This window comes from Passer montanus, unplaced genomic scaffold, assembly GCF_014805655.1.
Source record: "Passer montanus isolate IOZ18808 unplaced genomic scaffold, ASM1480565v1 scaffold4, whole genome shotgun sequence".
Lineage (NCBI taxonomy): Eukaryota > Metazoa > Chordata > Aves > Passeriformes > Passeridae > Passer > Passer montanus.
In genome coordinates, this window is record NW_024368818.1 from 12,883,835 (window position 1) to 12,902,688 (window position 18,854).

The 18,854-nt window shown below is 44.2% G+C and overlaps 1 protein-coding gene across 8 annotated transcripts in view; it reads right to left on the bottom strand.

Moving 5' to 3' along the window:
- FAT3 (FAT atypical cadherin 3) overlaps positions 1-18,521 on the bottom strand; it is a 399,017-nt gene extending 380,496 nt beyond the window's left edge. For all 8 annotated transcript variants that reach the window (XR_005628561.1, XM_039718448.1, XM_039718450.1 and 5 more), the window contains exon 1: positions 18,370-18,521. The gene's annotated coding sequence lies outside the window, so the exon portion shown is untranslated. The remainder of the gene's footprint in view (positions 1-18,369) is intronic.
- Between the last annotated feature and the right edge of the window lie 333 nt (positions 18,522-18,854).

Genomic DNA, 18,854 nt, shown 5'->3' on the forward strand with positions numbered 1-18,854 from the left:
TGCCAGTTTGCTCTTTTTAAAATTTCGGCAAAGTAAAATGAGTCATAAGTACCAGAAATCTTCAAATATGCAAATATATGCTGCAAGGAATCAAAACATTTACCCGACACCTGCTTGCTGGAGGATTTAACTCTGTCAACAAAATTTGCGGGTAACTCTCTGCTGAGTATCCAGCTTCTTGTCACCATTTCAGCTTCTGGGGATGAAGAATCTGGGACTCCTGTCAGAAAACTGTCTCCCACTCCTATCTCTTGTGTTAACTTTCAAGAGCAAGATGGGAGAAAACTGTGAAGTTTCACATTCCTCCGCAATCCAAGTTTCTGGAGAAAGCTCACTTCATCACCTCCTCCCTACTCCGAAAGCTCCTCCTGAGCCAGAGGTAGAAGAAATCTGATTTTATTCACTCCCCTGAACTTGCAGCATCCTACATTAGCACCTCTCTTGAGGACAGCTCAGGTGTCACTCAGTGCTGCTTGCTGCTCCCCAGTGACACCAGCTGTGAAGGGCAGCTCAGGGACAATCCCACCAGCCACAAAGCTCCCAGTATCAGCTGCAGAACAGACCGTGGGTCCTGCTAACTCCACTCCACAGCTGCTAGGAGAAGTATTTCAGCTGCTGATCTGCATTACATGAAGTTGTTGCCCTAGAAACCTAAGTGATATTACAAATTCAAGCTAAAAAAAAAAAATAAAAATTGTTTTTGCAAAAACTTTGTGCCTCTCACTATACCTTTTCCCCCTCCCCGTATTTCTGAAAAGGCCTAAAACCCAATAAATGCAAATAAAATCAAAGAAACACATGAAGAAGCCTTCCAATTACAGACAGGGAGCAATTTCCAAGCACTAATATTACCTGCACCTTTTTGGACATCATATTGAGACTTGGCAAACTAAAACAGTTATTGCAATGGGGTTATATTACACAGGTCCAATTAACAGTGGATGCAGAAGCGAAATGAGATAAACACCACTTTATGCTAGCAGTCTTACTGACTCTGTGACATTACCAAAGATCAAAAGAAGCATCTTAAGCAAGATATTTTCACTGCAAAATAAATAAATACATTTTAATGAGAAGGAAAATATCCTGTGTGTCAAGAATTAGCAACTTGAATGTGGAGCAAGACTCCCTGACTGCAGTGGAAAACAGACCTTAAAAACATCAGATTAACCAGAAGCTTGCAACAACAGCTCACCCTATCACTTCTTAAAGCTCAAAATTCAGAAGGAAATGTAAACTAATACATATTCTATTTCTGCAGGATACATATTTTCCCTACTCACCTCCATACAGACGGATATTACTTCTCCATAGGTGTATTATCTCTCTGCATTTCTATTTCCAGAAAGTAATAAAAAAATCTGAATTTATCTGAGGCCACCACAGAAACAGAAAAAAAAATCCCAAAGTCACATCCCTGCCTCCTCAAAAACTTAGAAGATGCTACAACAGAAAATCCAAACTAAAAAAAATCTGAAACAATCTAAAATTCTAAATAACAAAATAAACAAGAAATAAAGAGTAAGTAAATAAATCAATCAGAAAATCTAAATAAAGAAAATCCAACAGAAAATTTTAAAAGGCAGATGTGACATGTTTTTTCATATCTTTTATAAAATAGGCAAAGAGAAAAACCTTCAATCTCTTAAAAAATTCTTGAAAAATTAATTTCAAAGATGACTGAATAAGATCACAAATTATGAGTTATACCTTTACTGTACAAAAAGCAAGACAGAAAAAACAACCAAAATATATTCCAGAATTCTTTTCAACCACTGACTTGCTAAGCTATGAGAGGCAAAATCATGCAGGAAGGAATACTAACTGCAACCTGGACTTGCCTTAGAAATAGCCATACTTCATCAAAATAAAATCCACACCAAACCATACAATACAATGATTTTTATCTATTGGACTGACTTCTCCTGAAGTGAAACACAGCTCTGAGCTGTGCTGTAAAACCAGCAATATCACAGATTCCAGTTTCACACGTTTCTTTTTCATGAACATGCCATGCATTTCTCCCTTTCAATTTTAGGCTTAGATTTTAAAACAAAGCTAAAAGTTCTCTCAGACAGCTACCTCTCACACTAGAGATTTTATTAGGCCAGTTTTCACTTGTATTTGCACACTACCATGTAAAAGCCATAGTTCTGCAAAAACATTATTCCATGCTTACAACAGGGAACACCCAACGACCTGATGCAGGAGTGCCACACCTGAAGAAGCTCATGCCATGTCAGATGAGAGATGTTTCCAGGTGGCTGGTGCTGGAAGGCTGAAAACAAAGCATGAGTGAAGAGGGATACTGAGCACAGAAGAAAAAGGCACTTCCCTTTTATTGTAAATTCATTGTGATACTTCCAAAGGCACTGAGACACATAAATATGACACTCCAAAATACCAGGTTTACTTTGAGAGACAGCTGTGCAATGAGGATGTCCTAAAATCTCTTCCTGGTTGGGCTACAGAGACATGACCCTATGGCAGAGACAGACTTCCACCTCCCTCTGGAGACAGGAGAGCCACATCCACATCTCTAATAATTTATTTAATTTATAACTTCATTAATGTATCCTAACCCTTCTATGGATTCATTTGATATTTTGAAGACTGGACTTCCCTTTTTGTCCCAGTCATTTAGCAGGTTTAACTTTCATTACTCCTGCAACTGATTCCACCACACAGCTGCGCATTAAATAAAGAATAATTTCTTCTCAGAAACTCCCAAAATATAAACCTGTTATACACCAAGAAATTATTTTAATATCTCATATGCCTTTGGTACTGCATTACTAGTTTTACAAACCTCTAGAAGACTCCAGAAACTGTCTGTATAACTTCCTTAGCCTGCAAAGTAACAGGATGACTCAGTTAATTTATTTACATTTTCTTTAATTTGGCATGTTAGCCCTCAGAGACATTACTTTGTTGTCATCTGCACTAAAATTCTGCCTTGTTAGCGTCTAGAGAAATCAATGCCATGAAGCACTTCATTTTTATAACTTCATCTTCTTTCAACCTAGAGCTTCATTAATGTGATAACTAAACAGGTACACAGCTTGCTGCCTCTCTACGTGTTAAGTAAATTTATACAAAAATAAAAAGAGGAAAAATAAGATGAGGATGCTTTTTACTTCTGTGCATGCACACACTTATTTTTTATTAAAGCATCTCATTAAAGTTTCTGAAAGTTTTTTAAACTGTTTGGATAATACCTAGAGGGTTTCAAGGTGCAACAACCATCTCTTGTTCTTTTCCACCTTGTTGCCTGAACAATGGAAAAAAAAATTTGGAAGAGATGGAAAATAGGAGAAGTACACTTTTGATTTCAAAAGTGTTCCTAAACAACACTATTTGGCTGAAAATCCTTTTCTGTCAAGCCAAAGCAACTGAACAAACATAAGTAAAGATTCAGAGGTTCCAAAGCATTCCCAGAACAATGGCTCATTCATGATTTCTCACCATTTTTTCCACTGAAGCAGCAGACTTGGCTTCCCAGAGTGCTGACAGGTCTACGGCTGCAGCTTTGTACCCACCAGCCAGCCCCAGAGCATTCCTGGCTCACCAGTACCAGTGCACACCCCACCTGCTGTCATTGCACCAGCGCCCCATCCCCAGTTCAGTTCCTCCACTTGCTTCAAGTTTCTTAGATGGAAATGCCATTATTTGAATCCCTCATTTTAATAAACATCACTCTGCATAAAGACAGGTTTGAAATTTCCCTTCCTTAAAGAAATTGAAATAAGTAATGGCTAATACTAATAGACTTGATCCTGTTTTGTATAGACGTGTCTATATCCTGACCCATGAATTACTCCTCCATCATCCCCAGGATGTTTCCAAAAAATGCTAAGTTACATGGTCACAGCCTCTTTCCTACTCTACCTTATGTGATCCCCAGATATACCACAACAATCACACCATCCTTTCAATAACTGCAAACCTCAACAGCCAGAACTACAACCATAATCACATAACTAAATAATGAGGCTTCCCAGTGCAAAATGGAAGCAAGAGAGCATTCCCATTTTGCCTTGCCAAACTCCAGTCCTTCTTTCAGTGACCTCCTCATTATGTACAAAATAATTGGACTCTTACCCTCACGCTCATTGGGGAGCGGGAATTGTGTCGTCACTTGCTCATCACACAAATGGCTTTCTGAATCAGGGCACCTCGGCTCCTGCACACCCCCTGTGACAGCAGCCCTGAGCAGGGGGGTCCCACAGTCCCTCTGCCACCCACGCCGTGGCATGGGACACAAAAAGAGAGAGTCCCTCGCACCAAGGTCAGCAATCACATGTGCAACACAATAATCTTGCATGGCCTCAATTAATCTGCTTTTGTCCCTCCATCCATAAAACCCAAAGACAATGGGTTTGGCTACCTCTGCATGGGAATGCAGGGCTGACACAAGCTCTATCTTTATTTTCAACAACCAAAATAAAACATATTTTCTGCAATTCTGACTACTCTTTGCTTTGTGCAACCAACCCCTGATTAAACTGCCATCTCATCTTCCTTACTGTGTGAGGACTGCAAGTCTGGTTAGGGTCCTTTTCAGCTCACTGACCTACTTGCTACCAAAAAGAAAGGCATTAATAGAATTTCCTCTCTTAATTTCTGCTATTGACTTCTTCCTAACTGCTGTTTTCCAAACAGAGTTTTTGTAAGTTAAGCGTGCTTACCTCTATCAAAAACTTTTATCCAGAACTTCCACAAAACACAATGCCCACATACCCTCGTGCTCTCAACAGCACATATCTACAGAAAGTATATTAGCAATTTCTAACCATCCTGGATCTTCAAATCAAGAGAAGCCTAGTAGTAACACAGTCTCTCTCATTTGTTTTCCTAAATATCTTTCTTTATTCTTTTCTCTCACCAATACCATTTTCTAACAGATACTAGTGTGGCAGCACTGCTGGAGGTCACTAAACTCACCCAAGATGATAAGTGGGGAATTTTTCTCATCCAATTCAGCCAGCTAAAATTTATGAATCTAATCTAAATTAGTCAACTCCACTGCCACGGTAATCAATGTTAGCAGCATGAACCACCCACCCCAAGTTCCTGGCCAGATACATGGGAAGGAAGGAATGAAACCCACCTGGAAGTGCTTATCATTAACCATAGAGAGAGGCTGTGTTACTAAGCTGGGGTGACCTTTCATGCATGGAATTCCTTTATCTCTAGCTCTGCTGATGATAAGGAGGCCAGGAGACCTGTCTTCTTTGGCAGGGAGGGCATCAGTGTAGGGGTGCATCACTGATGCACCCCTACACATCAGTTCCCAGGACTCGGACAAACCGCAGCTCATGGGTGATATTTGACTACCTTAATATCTGAACCAGTCTTCTTTAGAAAAATACAACTTCAATGCTGCTCTCAGTAGTCTCTCATAGGAAAGGGAAAAGTAGGAGGGAAAACCTGAAGTTAAATCAACGTGCACAGTGCCCTAACTGCAGTGCTAGATCAAGCTCATGTGTCTTTTTCCTCTTGGGCAGAATTGCTGAGCATAGTCTTCTGCTCATCAAAAATCTGAGGACAGCTGGGTCCCAGATTTCACTCAACCTCTAGTACTTGTGAGGCCATGGAGCAAGTCAGTTCACCTACCTCTGTCTTGATTCCTTAATTTCTGAAATGGGAGCAAGTCAGGATCTTGTCCTACTTGTAAAGCTTTTTGATATGTATCAGTGAAAAAAACTACAGGTTTGTGGGCTGGAGCTGCGTCTCCACAAGCTCCAGAAGGGGCTGGCTGGGATGACCAGTGAGACCATACCAGATAGCAGCAGCTCAGGGCTGCCTAGCAGCATTTTCACTTGTTATCAGTCATTCCTGTTGAACTGCTCCATCACCTCCCTCCTTCTAAAGGCTCATCTTACGCAACACTAAATACCAAGATATAGCAGATATTTTCTGGGAACTCATTAAAGACAGCAATCTCTAGAACAAATCAGGATCCCTGTGTAGTCTGTGCAGTACTACTACTACTGCAGGTGGAGCACGGGTCTGTCCATTGAAATGGAGCGTGAGGGCTTGGCACTAACCCCTTCCTAGGAGACAGAGCTTTGGTACTTGTTGCTAGGAATGAGACAAGCTAACATCGGCACTGAAATCTTGACCCCACAGATTCTGCAGACTTGTACAATATAAGACAATGCAAGACTTGAAGGTAATAGGCAGTAACACTTCCCTCCAAATGAATTTGAGAAATACCCCCTAACGTGTCAGTTTCAGAGTTTCCACTTTTCCCTTCAGTTTCTTTTTTCAGTGGAAAAAACATGGGCACATGGGAACAAGGATGGTAAAATGGTTTCTTTTGGAGGGACTGTTGGTCTGCAGACTTATTTCTTCATTCCGTAACCACTAAGTGAGTATGTCAGGGCAGATTTCAAAGTCTGGATATTATAAAAGATCCCAATCCTTTATATGTTCACAGCACAGCCAGCAATGAAGTCTGCTCCAACTCAGCGTCCACACTCTCAGCAATAAAAGAGTTACTGGTTTTGTAAGTGGTGGCAAACCCCACATACACCTCATTCCTGGTTTTGTCCCAATGACCTAATTAAGAGTTAAAAAGGAATCAGTACAGGAAAGCAAGCTAGAAAAAAGGTTTTTCTTTCAAATTAACCGACTGATTGATACCTTTAAAACACAGTCTGGAGTGTTTTTAGCTTAATTGCGTGGTTTTGTTTGGCTCATGATAAAATAACACTACTGCAAATGAAGTGCTCCTGCTGGCAAGAGCAAAGATGAGATGAGTTCAGTCTACAGCATTTCTGCATCTAGACCTCAACAGCCACCTGATTCCTCCAACATCACCTGGGGTTGACCTGCAGGAATAAGCAGGCTGAAGTACCTCTGTTTGCAAGGGATGGCATGCAACTCTGCATGGTGGTTGGTTTAAAAGCCCTGCTCTGTAAACAGCAGGTGCTCAGCAAGCACTCCGCAAGGCGCCCTGCTCCCATCTCCACCCATGACATCAGCTTCAGCCTTATGCTTACTGCCCAAAGCAAGGAAGGAAAGAGCAAACCAACCAGCCACATCTCCCCTCAGGAAACACACCCAGAATTAATCCAACTTTGCCATTTCCACAGAATCTCAGCCCTAGGACTTCCTAGCAGGTATATGAAAAGTAGATACACTCAAAGACTTCATTTTTCCTTTGGATAGGAAAGCTGGCACTGACTTTATTAAGGCATATTTGAGCAAATGCCATGCCACAGGCAGCTCTGGCTTTAGAAGGCTGTTTTGATAGACCCAGAGCTGAGTATTACTGCAGATAAAGCTATCCTAAAAATCCAGCCTTGAGCTGTCATTTCATTACACTCAGAACTGTATAACCAAGAAAGGTTTTCAATTACAACCCAGGCTTATATTTTTAAATATTTGTTATAGTTAGCCCTGGATATTTTGGTGTGAAACTTGATCAACATGTAGATATATGAAGAGATTAAGTCATCCAGTCTCTACTGGCAAGGAAACAAACATTCATGAGAAGTCACTATTCCTTTTGTCTGAAATCCAAACAATCAGATTCTAACCTCAGTCTCACTCTGGTGGATGGAAAATTACTCCAAAACTGCCAAGCACTACTTAACCAAGAGGACAGCAGAAACCAGGACTTCTGCTGACCTTCAGCAACAAATACGGTTACAATGAAGACAGCCCACGCATAAAGTGCACCCTGAAGGTGGACAATCCTATTAGGAACAACTTTAAAAAGAAGTAAGAGCAACATTATTTAAATGCAGTGAGGACATACCACAATAACAGCCACAATCCTCACGTATACACACACTGCACAAGAACTCCCACTCCACACAGCGTAATGACCTACATAATTTCTGCTTAATGACTCCTATTAGAGCCAGTGCATCTCTCCCCACAACCCCTGAAGGGCATCTGTGAGGATGGCCGTGAGCACAGCATGCTCTGTGGCCATGACAAGCTCCCAGCCCAGCCTGCCTGCTGTGCTGCTCAGGAGCACCAGCCACCAGCACATGCACCTGGGTTCACCAGCTCAGGAGAGGGCTTCACCTCCTGCTGCAGTTTTGGTCCCAGAGACAACATGTGAACAATCCTCAAGATGCAGGGTTGACATATGGAAGCAAGTAACAATGCTCCTACAGCTCCAGCAACACATCAATCAGGAGAAAAATTACTTTTAAAGTAAAAGGCTAAGCTCTCTTTTGCATTGGTACGTAGAACTGGTATGGTCTCACCCCAGCAGGGCATGGGAGAAGAGCACACAGTAGATAAAAAGCAACAAAAGTGAGAAAGGCAAATTATATGCACAAAGGATCACTGCAGGATACTTCAATTTTCCTTCTTTTGCCAAGACCCTCTTAATGTGGATGTGAGCCAGGACGGTCCACACTGCAGGTGACTTCTTTGCAGAGCATACACTGCAAGCTGTGACAGACTGTTACATCGCTGGAGTCATGGAATGCTAAATTCATCTTAAACTTGCATTGAGAAGTTGTGCATCACAGCAATTGGGAAACCAAAAGGAAATCACCCCGAAGAATTAGCGAGAAAAGTGATGTGAATTTCTTCAAAAAAATACATTTTTTTTTAGCTCGTGCCTACCACAGTAATGCCTTAGTTAAAGCTTCTGGGAACAGGAAGAAACACTGCTTTTATTATTACTATCATCTTCATTTTTACATACAAAACAACAAACCAGTAATGTAAGGGATGAAGCATTCCCAAAGTTACCCAATTTTGAGAAGTCAAATTTGATTCAATCTCAGCCAGATCCTTTGTACATGACTGTCTCTCAGAATCTATGTCCGGACACATTTTCCACCTGCATGTGGTTAGATAATGAAAAACTAAATCTGAAAGCCCATTTTAGGCTTGTCAGTCTAAGAACACCAAACAAAGACATCAGCTATGTTGTTCTAGCCATGCTGAAAATCTCAGGTATTTAAGACAGTTAAAAAAAAAAAAAAGCCAGTAAAAGGCTAATATAGCTGCAGTTCCGTATCCATCTTTCACCTTCTTCTCATTCCCCAGCCAGGTACCCCCAGGTCCAGGACCCCAAAACCTCCAGGTTCCTTTACTGAGTCACCACCATCAGAAAAATGTATCCTCCCACTGTTCTCTTCCTCACCCTTTACTCCTCCACATCCATTAACCCATGCCCAGACACGGGCATTCTACATTCTACTCACTCTTTACTTACCTTGCAATCTTCTCCCTTACACTTTTTCCTTAGTCTTTCCATACACACAATCTATATGTGAACAAGTCAGTTGTGGATCAGCTGATATTTGTTAATGTTCAAGAATCATTTCAGCTGTCACTAAACCACTGCAGAGAGAAACAGCTCTTGGAAGGGTGTTTCAGAATGCAGCTCCTCAAAACAGCTGAGGAAGCGAGACAAAGGAACAGAACTCTGCATCCTGCTGCTTTAACATGATATGCAGGTCTTTTCCCTACACCATGATAATCCATAGGGAATCACCAGTGGCTTAACTTCCAGCAGGGCCCTTCAGGCTCTCACTGTCAGTGTGATCTGCTGGTTTACACCAGAGCAGAACTCAAGCATGCACTGTCCAAGCTCAGAGGAGCAGGGCCCAGCACGAGTCCAGCTACACCTCACCATGTCAATTCACCCAAAGACAAACCACAGCCAAACAGATGCATCACAGATTGGCAAAGGTCAATCCTCAAAGCCCCCACAGCAGCACACGTGCCTCACCACTTACTCCTGACCTCACGATATGGCTGCAAAAGCACACAGAAAATATGCTTATAGTCCTAATGATCTGAATCACCATGGTTTTTACACATGCACACCAAAGGAGCCTCGTGGGCATCTTGAAATATTCCCTGCACCAAATGTGCTGGGTAAAGAGCCTCCCAAACAGATGCTGCCATGCAGAGACCAGGGAAGCAAGCCAGCAGCCTGCACGGGGCAGCAAGGCAGGCTGGCACAGCCTCGTCCAATGCACCAGAGGTGACCCAATGCTCACACATCTTTTGGAGAGAACTGTGTTCAGGCATGGAAGGTCAACAGTAAGACTTTAAAACCAGTCTGCTCCCTGAAGACTCACAAAAATCTAAAATTATTCAGCCCCCTGGGTCCAGGCAAGTGGCAGAAGTGTCAAGAGGCTTCACCATCACAATGTCTCCATCTACTCAGTATCTGACACCATGGAAGGCTTTGGCTACTGGAAACCAACATTTGCCTTTTCACTCTGTTTGCATCCAGGCCCTAAATGAAAACCTCCAGCTTAAAATAACAATAGTAACAATTACTCCTGCTGTTGTTCAACCCAGTCCTCTAGCTTCTCTACCAGAGGAACACTTCCTTCTGGATAGTGCAGACTTGTGTAGGTTTGAACTACTATAATATTATGAACACCCTCTACCAAGGGCAAAGCAGAAGCAACACTTTTTTTTTTTTTTTTACGAAGTGCAAGAACAAAGAAAAAGGTTGGTCTTCTCTAAATGAAACCAGAAATTATGCTTCCTTGAAAATCCTAGCAGTGAATAGTGGTGTCTCAATTTTGACTAACAAAATAACACAGCAAACCTCTGGGAAAAAAATGTCCATGTAAAACCTCAGCTCTGAGTTTATTGACTAGCAGCGTATCTATCACTGCACTACAGCAGAAATCCATAAAGCTAGGTCATCCCAACACAAGCTGACAACTCTACCTCACATGCAATCACACCACAAAGATGCAGCCATGCAAGCAGTGACTTCACTCACCTGGACTGCAGCAAGAGCTGCCATTACCTAATCACCACACAGAGGATGAATGAAAGACTCCAACACCAGCTTTCAGAAAAAATCCAATAACCAAACCTGAACAACCAACCTAACCAAACCCACCCCACACATGCACATCTCAAAATTATTAAGATTTACTTAAATATGAACACATGGATAGACAAGAAGCTCCTGGACAAACTCAAACACAAAAAGAAAGCTTCCAGAGAATGGCAGCACAGACAGACAGCCTGAAAGAAATACAGAGAGACTGTCTGAGCAAACAGGCAGCAGGTTAGGAAAGCCAACAAACAAACAGAATTAATTCTGGCCAGGGATGCAAAGGGCAACAAGAAAAGATTCCATAGGTAAAGCAGTGAATATTTTTCAAGGGCATGTAGTGATAGAATAAGAGGTAATGTCTTAAAACTGAAAGCGGTCAGGTTTAGATTCGATATTAGGTAGAAGTTATTTACTGTGAGGGTGGTGAGGCACTGAAATAGATTACCCAGCAAAGCTGTAGCTACTTCATCCCCGGCAGTGTTCAAGGCCATGTTGGATAGGGCTTTGAGCAACAGGATCTAGTGGAACGTGTCCATGCCCATGGTAGGAAAGTTGGAACTACCTAATCTTTAAGGTCCCTTCCAACCCAAACTATTTTAGGATTCCATGAAATGTGAGGAGTCATCCAAAAAATTCACCCTGTAACAGAATACAAAGGCATCCTCTTAAGACTCTGGGTGCCATGATTTGTTTAAGTCATGTGGGACATAATCACGTTTAATATTAAGAAGATACTAGCGCTACACATCTGATAGCAAAACTGACATTTATTATGTCATTATAGGAACCTACCAAGAAATATAACCTGCACAATCATGCAACGGGCTCAGATGGTTCAAAGGCAAAAATCATCTATGTTCAATGTTATTTAGGAATATTAAAAAGCTCCTTTATTTTTAGATTTAAATCATTAATAGCTGTTGTGAAGAGAGCTCACTTTTAACCTTTGACAACATTCAAGTGTCTGTAATTTTTAACAGATTGTTTGGATTTTGATTGAGCTAAAGTCCTGAAGCTACAATTAAACTTGCAGCTACCTTCTCTCACTAGGCTTCCTGCAACAGCTGGAAGACTCTTTGAAGTCTGCAAAGACATGGAAGAAACGTTATTTATGGCTGGTTTGCACAGTGCAAGCAGAAACAAGTTGTGTTTCTGGTGCATTTCCAGTGTTGGTGACAGACGATTTCTCACCAGCACTACAGGAAGTCTTCAAAAAGATTTCCCTCTACCCAGATGCTCTACAGGACCAAGCTAAGAAGCTGGAAATGTTGCAGAGTAGGATTTCAAGAGCTCTGAATGCCACAAAAGCAATTCCTACTACAGGAATTAAATCCCACCACCAGCTCCACTGAAGACAGAAGTGACCTAACTCAGCCTCTTGATGGCTACCTGCCTAGAAAGCCCAGAACATCTCAAGATGGTCTGCTAAACTCATTTTAATTTTTTTTTTTTTAATCAGGGATGCATTAAAAAAAAGGGGAGAAATCAGCTTAGATAGTAGAAAAGGAAGGAGGATTTGAGTCCAGAGAAGCCACCCCACATATTGCCACATCTCTCAGAGCAGCACCGCAGGCAAGGGATAGAGCTGTGGACACTGCAGGAGTAGAGGGAAAGCACCAGTGAAGCCCTGCAGCAGGGGCTGCACTGTGCTGGCACATGTGTAATGACCAAGCCAACATGCACTGATGTCAAAGGAAGTTACACTCACACATTGGAAGCCACACAATTAGTAGTGTCATCATCTAGGAGAAAGAAATAAAATATTGTTTTCTCCCAGGCAAAGCCACTGGTGTTTTTCATTTGTGTTAACTTGCTTTAAGTGCCTGCAGGGTCCATGCCTTTGATTTACTGTGGATGACAGGCAGTACAGGCACAGACATATTTAGGTATAATTATTATGGTAACCAGGCTCATACACCAAGAACAGCAGCAAAATCAACAACAGCTCGATAAGACAATGGGGAATTTTCCAACACAAAACCCTACATCTCTGCACATCCCTGCAACCCTACTCAAGGTCTGCTCTTGATTCTTTCAAGAAAAAAAGAGAGAAATCAAGAAGTTTTCATATCAGTGGTAGCACTGCTACTAATCCAATGCAACACAAATTTCACCCAAAAACCCCTATATTTTGTAGTTTTGTATAGAATCATAGAATCATTTATGTTGGAAAATACCTCTAATATCATCCTGTCCAACCATTAACCCTGCAGCACCAAGTCCACCACTAAACCATGTCCCTAAGTCTACATCTACACAACCTTTAAATCCCCTCCAGGGATGGTGACACTTCCCTTGGCAGCCTCTTGCCATGATTGACAGCCCTTTCAATGAGCCAATTTTTCCTAATATCCAATCTAAATATCCCCTGACATAACTTGACACCATTTCTTCCTGTCCTACGGCTTTCTACATTGTAGAAGAGATGGTTCTCCACTAGTTACACATTCCTTTCAAGCAGTCATGAGAGTGATCAGGTCCCCCCAGGACTCCTTTTCTCCAGGCTAAACACCCCCAGCTCCCTCAGCAGCTCCTCACCAAACTTGTGCTCCAGTACCTCTAATATCATCCTGTCCAACCATTAACCCTGCAGCACCAAGTCCACCACTAAACCATGTCCCTAAGTCTACATCTACACAACCTTTAAATCCCCTCCAGGGATGGTGACACTTCCCTTGGCAGCCTCTTGCCATGATTGACAGCCCTTTCAATGAGCCAATTTTTCCTAATATCCAATCTAAATATCCCCTGACATAACTTGACACCATTTCTTCCTGTCCTACGGCTTTCTACATTGTAGAAGAGATGGTTCTCCACTAGTTACACATTCCTTTCAAGCAGTCATGAGAGTGATCAGGTCCCCCCAGGACTCCTTTTCTCCAGGCTAAACACCCCCAGCTCCCTCAGCAGCTCCTCACCAAACTTGTGCTCCAGACCCCTTCCCAGGCCTTTTGCCATTCTCTGGATGTGCTCCAGCCCCTCAATGTGTTTGTGGTAGTGAGGGACCCAGAACTGGACACAGCACTTGAGGTGTGGCCTCACCAGTGCCCAGTACAGGGGGACAGTCACTGTCCTGCTCCTGCTGCCACACCAGTGCTGACCCAGGCCAGGGTGCCAGTGGCCTTGGCCACACCCTGACTCATGTTCAGCCACTACTGACCAGCACCCCCACATCCTTTTCCACTGGGAAGCTTTCAAGCCACTCTTCCCCCAGCCTGTAGCACTGCACAAGAAGTTAAGAAAAACAAGCAAGCTAAGAACAGCATCTCTCTCGCTGCATCACTTGATACACAGTCCAGCACCCAGCAAGTACTGTCTCCAGCTCAGCCTTCAAGTTCAAGCACTGAAGAGAATACATTACTTAGGGCTTAGAAACAGAGCAAAGATAAAATGATGGTTATCATCAACTCTTTGATTTGCACTTATGTTAAAAAAATAAATCAAACCACAAACCCAGAAGCGGGAAGTCCATGCAGATCCCAGAGCAGAGATTTGAACAACAGCCCAGCAGGGTTTGCTCAGATCCTTCTTCACAGCACTGCCATCTTTTGCATCCTGACAGTACTAACAGTTCCCAAAACTTATCTGCATTAATACACACATCCAGATGTTAACCACTCACAGGACTTCAGGGTCTAACACAATGCCTTTTATGACATCTATAATTTTTTATACTGGGACAAAATGAGGCCTGTGCACTTACATAAAGTAAATAAGAATTAGTACTGCTTTGTTTTAGATGCATAAATCCTCATAGCAAACAAGCCAAGAGACATTAACAAGGTATAATTTATAAATGTTCAACATATTCTCCTTATTTAAGTCTGTTAAAGTAAGGATGCACATGCAAAATGGGCTACTCAGTTTCACATTAGTTTACATTTTCATTTCTTTCATCATCATACAGGAGCAAAATACCTGAAAGTCTGGCATAAATGCAAGGTAGAAGAATTCACTGTCAAAGAAAGCTGTCTACACTGGAATTGCAGACACCACAGTGTTTCCACTAGAAAAAAAAAAATCAAACAGATTCAAATACCTCAATCCCAGTCAACATTTTTGTTATATATTAAAAAACCCTATTCTATTCCACTGAATATAATAAACTGAAGCAACACATTCTTGCTGTGACTATCAGTTTTATTACGTAGCCATGACCTGGACTAGCTTTCAATCAGCACTGATTAAATGCATATTCTGTACCACATACCTTTCAAGATGTGGAAAAAAGTGGCAAACACTTCCTATTTGTCACTGTCATGTAACATAAAAATTTATGTAGATTTTGGATATATGAAGTGTCTCTGAGAATAACTCACTAGATCACATACATACAGAAAATTCACTCAGTCTGCACAGGCTAAGTAGGGTTGAATTAATGAATGTACTGTTGCTTCACATATTGAATGTCTGTCACTAAACCGATAATTTGCAAATGCAGAAGCAGGGACTGGGAGATGCACTGGCTGCAGGCATTGACAGATCCCTCCTCTGCAGTTTCAAGAAGCTAATTGTGCTCAGTTCAGAGTTCTTGATCCATGTTCCTGGGAATGACTCGGGACACAAGCAGCAAGACAGTCAGCATGTGTCCACATTTGGGGTTTTGTTTCCATTCCTATCTGCCCTGATTTCCTTCCCAAGAATGCTGTGCTTGTGAAAGGCACAGCATGACATCCTAAGAGACTTCTGTCTTTTCTGCCTCACAGATTCAGTCTGGGTGGCAACAGAAAAGCAAAGCATCCCCAGAGAACACACCAGGATTACCAACAAGAAGGGAGAACCACTTCTGGACTGAAGTTTTGGCCCACTGTCATCTATGGCAAAACTCCCACTGAAGTCAGCACAGCCAGGATTTCACCTCTGTCGTAGCAATTCTGAGTCCCTGCCCATTCTGCCTTGGAACGTCCAGCAGGCACAATAAGGGTCTTAACAGTGCCAAGAGCTTTTGTATTATGCAGAAGTCATGAAACCCTTCACATAAGCAAGCAAATACTTCTCAAATGGTTAGGAAATTGAAGACACTGCTGAACTGTAAGGGATTCAGACCTGTATGCAGAAGCATGATGTTTCACACTGGCACATCATTCTAAAACAAACCTTATCCTAACCAACTTTCTGTCCTTCACAAAAACCTGCCTGTAAATACAAGCTGTATGACTGCAGTCGGCATGTGTCGCAAGACATTTTAGAACTCAACACAGAAATAGATCTGTAGTGGAACAGCACCTACCAACTGCTCCTAACAAGCAATGGCTAAACACCCTAACTGCCTCCTAATTGTTCCTTTCATTGTATGTGACAGAATCCATCAACCAGAGTACATCAGGTCACAGTAGTGCAACATGGCAGGAGCCACGACAACGTAACCCAGTGAAACAGAAGTCCCTCGTGTGAGAAACAAAGCAAGCCAGCAATTTAGGGAAACTGCGGGAGCAGGAGGGGGGCTATACCCCATCCCTGTCCAGCACACAGGATAACAGCACAGTAATGTAACATACAGGTCAGGAACCATCCTACACACCGTCGGCATGCAGGTATGGAGCACAGTCATTACAATGCCAAGAGATGCTTTGTTAAGAATCAAGCTTAAAAATAAACAGGAACAAAAGTAAATAAAACTACGGTTTACTGCATCAAGACAAGCACTGCCAACCTGCTGATTTTCTACAACACTAGCACCACCAAAGGATCAGACAGAGGGATATCTATAGTTTGCAGTCCTGCAGTACACTGTCTCTCCTATCTGGCTCTCTCAACACAGCTCTAGTGTTTTTTGGAACACAACGATCACACCTGTAAGCTCTTTCTCAGGAACACTCTGCAACAGCAAGCTAGAGAAGAACACTCCTTCTCTCCCTGCACCCACCATCAAGTCCTCTCCAAGCAACAGAAGGAAATATTTTTTAACTTGAAGGAGCAGCCCTCTGAATGTCAGCAGGAAGAGACAGACAAGTACTCGCCAGGCTATTCTGCCTTGTTCTGCTTTCCCAGCTAATGCTTATGTCCTCCCACAACTGCTCCAGACCACGAATAAATCCTCAGTGGAAGCAGAGCACACAGACAGCAAGTAGAATGGTGCAGCAACTCTCCTCTGCATTCCTCAAAGTTCATCCTCTCCTGATTTTTAATTCCTTTGCTGAAGACTCAAACTAAATTTCATAAAGCATTTGGTAAATGAGAGATAAGTTACAACACCTGTGCCTGTGGAGAGGACTTTTTCTTTCTTTCTGTTGGACAGAAGTTGGATAAGAACACACAAACCCTGATCAAAAGATTCACCTCTCTAAGCTGTCTGACAGCACTGCAAAGGGAAAGCAAACGGCTATGAACAGAAACATTCATTTCCTCGAATCCCTTCCTTTTAACCAAACTTGATGCTTTAGTGCCTCTGCCAGGATGCCAGTGCTGACCTCCCTCTACATCCCATGTATTTGTATATATTTTAATTGAATTTGGGAGTAAGGACACTCGGCAACACTTAATCCTCTTGACAACAAAGCAAGGACACTAAGCCACCATGAAAAATAGTAATAAAAAAAATAAATTAAAAGGTAAAAGACACCCACTGATGCATTCCTTGGGGCACTGCGGCTCTTTTCCTCCTGCAAGTAATCCAGTTGGATTCAAAAAGTGGGTAGGAGAGGCTGGATTACTTCCTTTAATAGCAGAAGTTAGAGCTGGAGCACCAGTTTAACCCATCGCCATCCGGAGCAGGCTCCCATCCCAGGGGGGCACACCCCAGCCCTTGCACACACACACACACGGACACACACCCACACACACACAGACACACACCCACACGCGGTCCGAGCTCCGGGGCGGGCAGGGGATGGGACCCCGCAGCAAAGCCCGGCAGGGAGCAGGGGACACGGCTGCTGTCCCCGCTGTCCCGGACAGAGCGCTCCCCCCTCTCCAGCCAGCGCCCCGGCCCCGGAGCCTGCGAACGGGAGGGCAAGGCGAGCCCTCCCTCCTAAAAACATTGAGTAAAAAAATAGATGGTCAGACAGAGAGACAGACAGATATAACAGGCAGGTCCTCCGGTAACACCCGTCTCTCCCCAGCCCAAGCAGCTGCAGCCAGTCCCCAGGCTCAGCCAAGAGCAACTGCAGCTGAAGAGCAGCGACAGACACGCACAGCCCCTCGTCCTAGCTGACACAAGTTTAAAAGAAAAAAAAAAAAAAAAAAAAAAGAAAAAACCCCATCACCACCAAAAAAACTACAAAATAAAAGCACTTCAAAGGCGGCGAGGAAATTTTTAGAACACGAGAAGCCAGCTCTTGCCTGCTGGCGAGCTAAGCCCCGGCGCGAAGCGGGAAGCGCACCCGGGGCAGCCGCCCACCGCTGCACCTTGCGGGCAGAGCGGGAGCGGGACCGGCCGCAGGCAGGGAGCGGCGCGGCGATGGGAGCGGCACACGGGCACAGCGCAGGGACGCTGCCGCGGCGGAGTCCCCACGGCAGAAGTTTCCCCGAGTCGCGGCCGTAGCCCCCCGAGCCCCCGCGAACCCCGAGTTTGCCCGGCGGAAAGTTTCTCCGCCATCGCCTCCGCGCCCCTCCCCGAGCCCCAGGCGGGTACGCACCGGCCGGCTCAGCTCCGGGCGCTGTCCCGCGGCCTCCCGCGCTGGGTGTCCATGCCGCCTGGGCGCCGCCGGGCTGTGGCGAGAAGCAGGGAAGGAGAGGAGCGGGGCGCTCCCCGGCCGGCGCCGCGCCGAGCCCAGCGCAGCCTGCCGGGAGCGCGGCCCGCGCCCGCCTCCCGCCCGNNNNCCCGGCCCCAGCCCGGCCCCGCCCGCCGCGGGGCTCCCGCCGCTCGGAGCCGGCCCACGGGAGGTCCAGGAGGCGCTCGTGGAATGTCTGTCCTCCAGGGAACTCGCCCAAGGTCGTGCGCTCCGGACAGGGCGCCGCGGCGCCCCGTGTCCTGCGCTGCCCTCGGGGTCCCCGCTCCGCTCCTGCCGCCGGGCGGGCAGTGCCGGCTCCGCGCTCAGCGGCGGCCGCCCCGGCACCTGCACCCCGAGCCCTGCCGGGAGCCTCGCCCCGCGCTGAGTGGCGCCAGCCCGGTCCCCTCCGA